Raw genomic sequence first — 6,367 nt, 5'->3', positions numbered from 1 at the left:
CGCCGTTTACCGTAAAGTCGTCAGAGCAGCGGAAAAACAATCGTCTGACCGTGTTTGCGCTTTCTCAGAACATTTTTCACCCAGTAGAGGGGGGTAACGGTACCGGAGCACCAAATACACAGGAGGGTAATAAAAAAAGGTGTGGTTGTTTGTGTCAAAATACTGAAACCAAACACATTAAGTCCACGTTCAGCAGCTTTCATCAAAGTAAACCTCAAGCTGTGGTGGAAAAAAAAACATTCATCAGAATTTTAATTAAAAGCAGCATTGTGGAAAAACTGTAGGACAAATAAATGTATAATCAACAAAAGATACTTACTGTATCAGAAGCAAAAGTGCTCATTCTGCAGAAAAATAGCCCCTGTCAGTGTTTTACTTGTGCATTAATGTACGCGTTGGTCCTTACTGCTGTAGCTCTTTAAAGTTGGGTCATTTTAAAATCTTTGTATGCGGTGTATCAGCAATGCATCATATTCCAGATAATCCAGGGGAGTTTAAAAGGTTTAGCTAGTAATTTTAAGAAGCAGGAGAATTTTCTCAACCCATAAAGGAGCACTTAATCCTTCAGTTTAGCAGGAAAAAAAAAAATCTAATTCAAAATTACCAAATATGGAGATACATAGCACATGGACAGGAAGGATGTGAAAAATTGTAATCAGATGTGACTTATTATAGGCCTTGCTGTCAGACAAATTTTGTGGCATAAAAAGTATAATAGTGTGCAATGTTGTATAAAGTTGCATAACTTGTAAATAGTCGACTCAAATTTGTGCTCATTTACAATACTCAAGTAAGTTTACTTAGTTACAAGGCTACAAGATGATTTATTTATCATTTACCATTAGGCTGTAAAATGAGATTTTGTTGTAGTTCCTCTTTGATTGATTGATTGAAACTGATTGTAGAGGTAAATAAAGATATAGAACAAACTAAGATGGATGGATAAGATGGAGTGCTGAGGTTGACTCCCACAGGTTGACACAGATAATTCTGTATCTCCTCTTGTCTGATGGCAGCAGTGTGTTCAGGCTGCGGTTGTGGTGGGTGTTGTATTTTAGTTTGGGTTCTGTGCAGACGCCTTCTCTCCTCCAAATATTACTGCTGCTTGATAAATGGGTACCAGTGGTGTTCTGGGGCATTTTAATGAGCCCCTGTAGAGTTTTCCTGTCCTGTGCACATCCAATACCAGTCTGCAATGTTTCCAATCAGGATGCTTTCAATTGGTCCTCTGTAGAAGTTGACAAGAACATGGCACAGGAATTTTGCCTTCTTAAGTTTCCTTAAGAAATGTAGCTGTTTCTGAGCCTTCTTCACCATCATGGTTTTGCTCACACTGAGCAGAATGGGGCGACTCTGTGCACCATTCAAGTGCATATATATGTGTGTGTGTGTGTGTGTGTGTGTGTGTGTGTGTGTGTGTGTGTGTGCGTGTGCGTGTGTGTGTGTGTGTGTGTGTGTGTAGTATTATAGAGTTCAGAGATTTCATGTTTTAACTTACATGTTCATCGATAAAATGTTGGGACTCCTTACACAATGAACATTTTGGACACATTTTATGCATGTGTGTACACATTCTGCCTTAAGTACTATTGCTTACTTAAAGGAGGATGTAATCCCTTTTGGATTTTGTACTCTTGGATCCAATATCAGCTATATTACTCTGAGAAAAGTGGGTACACTATTGGTACATTTATGTGTTGTTGTTTTTTTTAAAATATATACTATATCCAGGCTGGCTATAACGTATTGTAGTGTTGGAGAACTGAAAGTTTGCAGTTTCAAAATGAAACAGTTTCTTATTTTGTATAAATCTGAAGCAATCTGGACAAATGCATCCAACAGAAATATTTGAAACAACAAAGTCTGCAGAGTTGCAGTCTCAAAAAAATCTGAACAATTAATCAATGAGATCAGCCCTTAAACTGGAATGAAAACATGAAAACCTGCAGACATCCAGGTTGTTTCTGTCTCTCTTCCTCTCTGTCTTCTCACACACCCATCACAAACACACAGACGCACTCAGACACAGACTGATACTTTCAGTCTTACTGTGATAAAGACCTGAATGGAATATTTTGTCATTTTCAAAGAAACAAGGGCACAAAACTGATCTTTGTCTGTATTTCATTTTTGCTAAGACGTCAGTGAGTGTATGGAAATTTAAAACAGAAAAAAACATTTTTTAACATTAGATTCCATTCAGCTTAACATAAATTGCACTGCAGTGACCTGTGCAAAGAAGAGCATCTGTCTTACTGTAAGTCTGCAGAGTGTGCTAAATGTTTTAAGCTCATGCTGCAAGCACCTTGGGACTTTTGAGTTTCTTTTAAATGTGCAAAAACCTGTGCTGAGATACTCTGAATCTACAGTAGAACAAAAGGATACACAATATAAATGATAAAGTATATATTATTTTTTCTATGCAAAAGATGGAAGGAGCATCTCTTGATGAGTTGATAAAAGATGAGCATGCAAAAGATGCACTGTTTTTCACCAGATACCCTTTAAGTTGGTAATTTTTGCAGTTGTTGCATCATAGATACACAGTCATGTTTCCTTGTAACGCTCATCACAGCGCTGAATAAAATGCTGACTTGACAAAATTAAAGAATTTCTCAGCAGTGCAGTGCGTTTTATCTGTGCTCTGCTTCCTCTGCCAGTAAAACCCAGTGGAACATTATATTTCATCACCTACACATATGGACTACAATACCGTGATATATTCATGACAGTTATTGAAATTAAACCACAGCAGTGTTTACAATAAGTCAGAAAGCCTTACAACACCGATTTCAAAAAAGTTAGAACATTGTGTAATATGTAAATAAGAGCAGAATGCTATGATTTGCAAATCCTTTTCAACTTATTCTCGATTGAATACAGTACAAAGACAAGATAGTTAACGTTAAAACTGATTAACTTTATTGTTTTTTGTAAATATACACAATTTGATGTATGCAACACATTCCAATAAAGTTGGGACAGGGGCAACAAAAGACTGTAAGAGTTGTGTAATGCTCAAAAACACCTGTTTGTTCACAGGTAAACAGGTTATTGGTAACATGCGATAGAATTATGATTGAGTATGAAAGCAGCATCCTCGAAGGCTCAGTCATTCACAAGCAAGGAGGGGGCGAGGTTCAGCACTTTGCAAAAAACTGTGTGGGCAAATAGTCCAGCAGTTTAAGAATGTCTCTCAACACCAAACTGCAAGGAATTTGTGGATTTCACCATCTATAATCCATAATATAATTAAAAGAGTCAGAGAAATCTCTGCATGCAAAGGCCAAGCCTGAAAAATGAACACTGAATACCTGTGACCTTTGGAAAACCCTTGTCAGCCAACACAGTTTGTTGCTGCATCTACAAATGCAAGTTATGACTCCATCATCAAACGCTGCAGACTTCTATGGAACCCGAGCTCATCTGAAATAAACTGATGCACAGTGGAAAAGTGTGCTGTGGTCTGACGAGTCCACATTTCAAATTGTATGAGGACCTCTAGACTAAAGAGGAAAAGGACCAAAAGCCAGCATCTGTGATGGTATGGGGGTGTGCTAGTGCTCACAGCATCAGCAGATCACAGATATAGGCAATTCTAAATTTCACAGGTAACGTGGTCACTTCTCTTAGTGCATGTAAAAAGCCTGACAGCAGCATTTTGTACCAACTGCAGTCTTTGGATCACTCACTGATATCAGAACAAAGTCCATTGCAATAGTCAAGTCTGGAGGAGATAAAAGTTTGGATAACCTCTTCTAAGTCTGCAGGGGAAAGGAGTGACCTGATCCTGGTTACCTGTCTCAGGTGTGCAAAGCAGGACTGTGACCTGAGAATCAAACGACAGCCCTGAGTCAAAAATGACCCCTCGGCTGTTGGCCTCTTTGGATAAGGCACCCAGATCAGAGGAGAGACTGTTAACACTGCTTATAATAATGACTTTAGATTTGGAGTCATTCAGCTGTAGGGGATTGTTTGACATCCAATTTTTAATTTCTGCCAGACAGGACATAATATGTGAGACATCAGTGGCACCATGCCTTATCCGGACATACATTTGAGTGTCGTCTGCTTAACAGCGAAAGTCGATGCCAAGTCTATGCAGGATTTGCTCCAGGGGTAGCATATAAAGAGCAAATACAAAGGGACCCAAAATAGACCCCTGGGGGACCCCACAAAAGAGAGGAGGAGGAGGCATATCCAAGTATTACAGAGAAGGAAATGTTTGACAGATATGAGAAACTGATCCAGAGCACACAGTGTTCTTCAGACGGTTGATTAAAATATTATGGTCCACTGTGTCAAAGGCTGAACTGAGGTCAAGGAGAATTACAGATTGGACTTTCTCATTCATTCAAGTAAATGCATGTGTTTTGGCACATGTGTGCAAAGACTAAATCCAATTTTCTACAGTTTGCACAATAACCACCTGCGCGTGACTTGCTGATCAAAACTGATGAGCTGATTCTCAATAAAACTGTCAAACTCTTCACAACTTCTAAACCTCCTGTCATCGTTTGAGCCATCACAAGCATAGTGATCCATATATTTCTATAAATATCTTTGACATGGAAAATTTGGACTGTTAAATTAGTAAATGACCTTCCTGACGACAGTAATGAACTAGGAATCATATGGATGAATTTGTGGCAAAGTTTCTACACATGACTTCACATGGAAGATAAAAGGTGAATTTTCTGTTCACAGTACATGAGAGGCTGTATTGTATGATCTGGTTCAGTGTACGTGCTGCACAAATGATGGCTTTTTTTTTTTTTTTTTTTTACATACAGGTAACCAGGGGTAAAATGGAGGGTAAACCCAAGTAAACTTAGATCATCTTTGAAATGAGGCTGGGAGTTTATTAGTCTATGTTCAGATCAACTGCACCAATCAAACGAGGAGAAAAAAGGTTCATGAGCCAAAACATATTGAGGAGAAAAACTGTAAAACAGGGAAGCTTATAATAGCTAAAATATCTGGACCAATCATCTGAAACAAAGCTTTTAAAAACCAAGTTGGGATGCAATCTGAAAGGCAGGTGGATGGATTTTGAAAGTGCTTTCCAGGGTTGACAGAGAGATTCTATCGAAGTGGGTTAAGGTTGACTGTTGAATAAAACAGCGAGAGCTCGACACAGGAACAAACTACTCACCTGCTGAACTTCTACAGAACCAATTTGACTATTTTCCAGGCTCATCCTTATTAACATAATCGTCTGCTCTCCCTCAAGCTCAAAGCTCAGTTGTTTCCATGTGAGGGGCAGTTTCCTTCACAGCACGTTCACCCCATATTCAGATACGGTGGAAGTGATTAAACATCAGCTTGAGGAAAGCCCACCTCATGATGAGTGACACACACGCGCCCCCAGCAAACGCCGGGCTTCACGGGGCACAGTTTATTCTAGAGTTTTTGTTTTGTGAAGCCACAGCCTGAAACAAATGTAACACTGACTTAGATTTGAAGGCTGGCAGCGTTTGATGTGAGGAAGAAGCTCAAGGTGGATGACATGAAAAGACTTAAGACTTACAGTATCACTCAGCCAACAGTCACATGGCTGCTAGCAGGGAAAATGTCTCCACACAACGAAGAAAAACAGCTCTTGTGGTCTCACCCACACTTTCTCAGTTGTGCTTATCTGTGTGACAAGATATCTGTGTATCAATCCGCGCATCTATGTGTAACTCTCTATGTTTCTGTCCGTCCATCCATCTATCTATATGGGCCATCTGGCTGCTGTATAAGCATTTTAAAAATCACAGTCTTCCAAGTTTCTACAAATAACTGCTAACTAGCGAGTTCTCACCCTTAATTAGTACTTTATCTTGATGGGCAGGTGTGCTGGAAAATGTCTGGATGGATGGATGGATGGATGGATGGATAGATAGATAGATAGATAGATAGATAGATAGATAGATAGATAGATAGATAGATAGATAGATCATCCAACCACCTTTTTAAAGAATTTGACAATGTAAATTACAGTCAGGGCATAAAACCAATGATATGTTGATCTTTACAAATTAAGACTCATGTGTATGTGTGTGTGTGTGTGTGTGTGTGTGTGTGTGTGTGTGTGTGTGTGTGTGTGTGTGTACATCCAAAAATTGAATCAAATTGTGACCTAAAATTGAAAGTCAAATAGTGGATTTGAAGAATTGGGACACCCCTACTGAGTTTTTACTGGACTGTATATTGATATTGGAAGATGCTCTATTTTAATTGCATAGATTGGTATTGAGAATGACCAAACAGTTAATCTATGTATACACACACAGGTATGTATGTACAAGCATGTATATGTTATACAGGTAAGTATACAACAGAGATACAGAAAAATCAAAAGGTAACACTATAATTTAACTCT

This window comes from Lutjanus erythropterus, chromosome 9 (genome assembly GCF_056507025.1).
Source record: "Lutjanus erythropterus isolate fLutEry1 chromosome 9, fLutEry1.hap2, whole genome shotgun sequence".
Lineage (NCBI taxonomy): Eukaryota > Metazoa > Chordata > Actinopteri > Lutjaniformes > Lutjanidae > Lutjanus > Lutjanus erythropterus.
The sequence above is the reverse complement of the archived record's forward strand: the minus strand, read 5'-3'. Positions refer to the sequence as shown.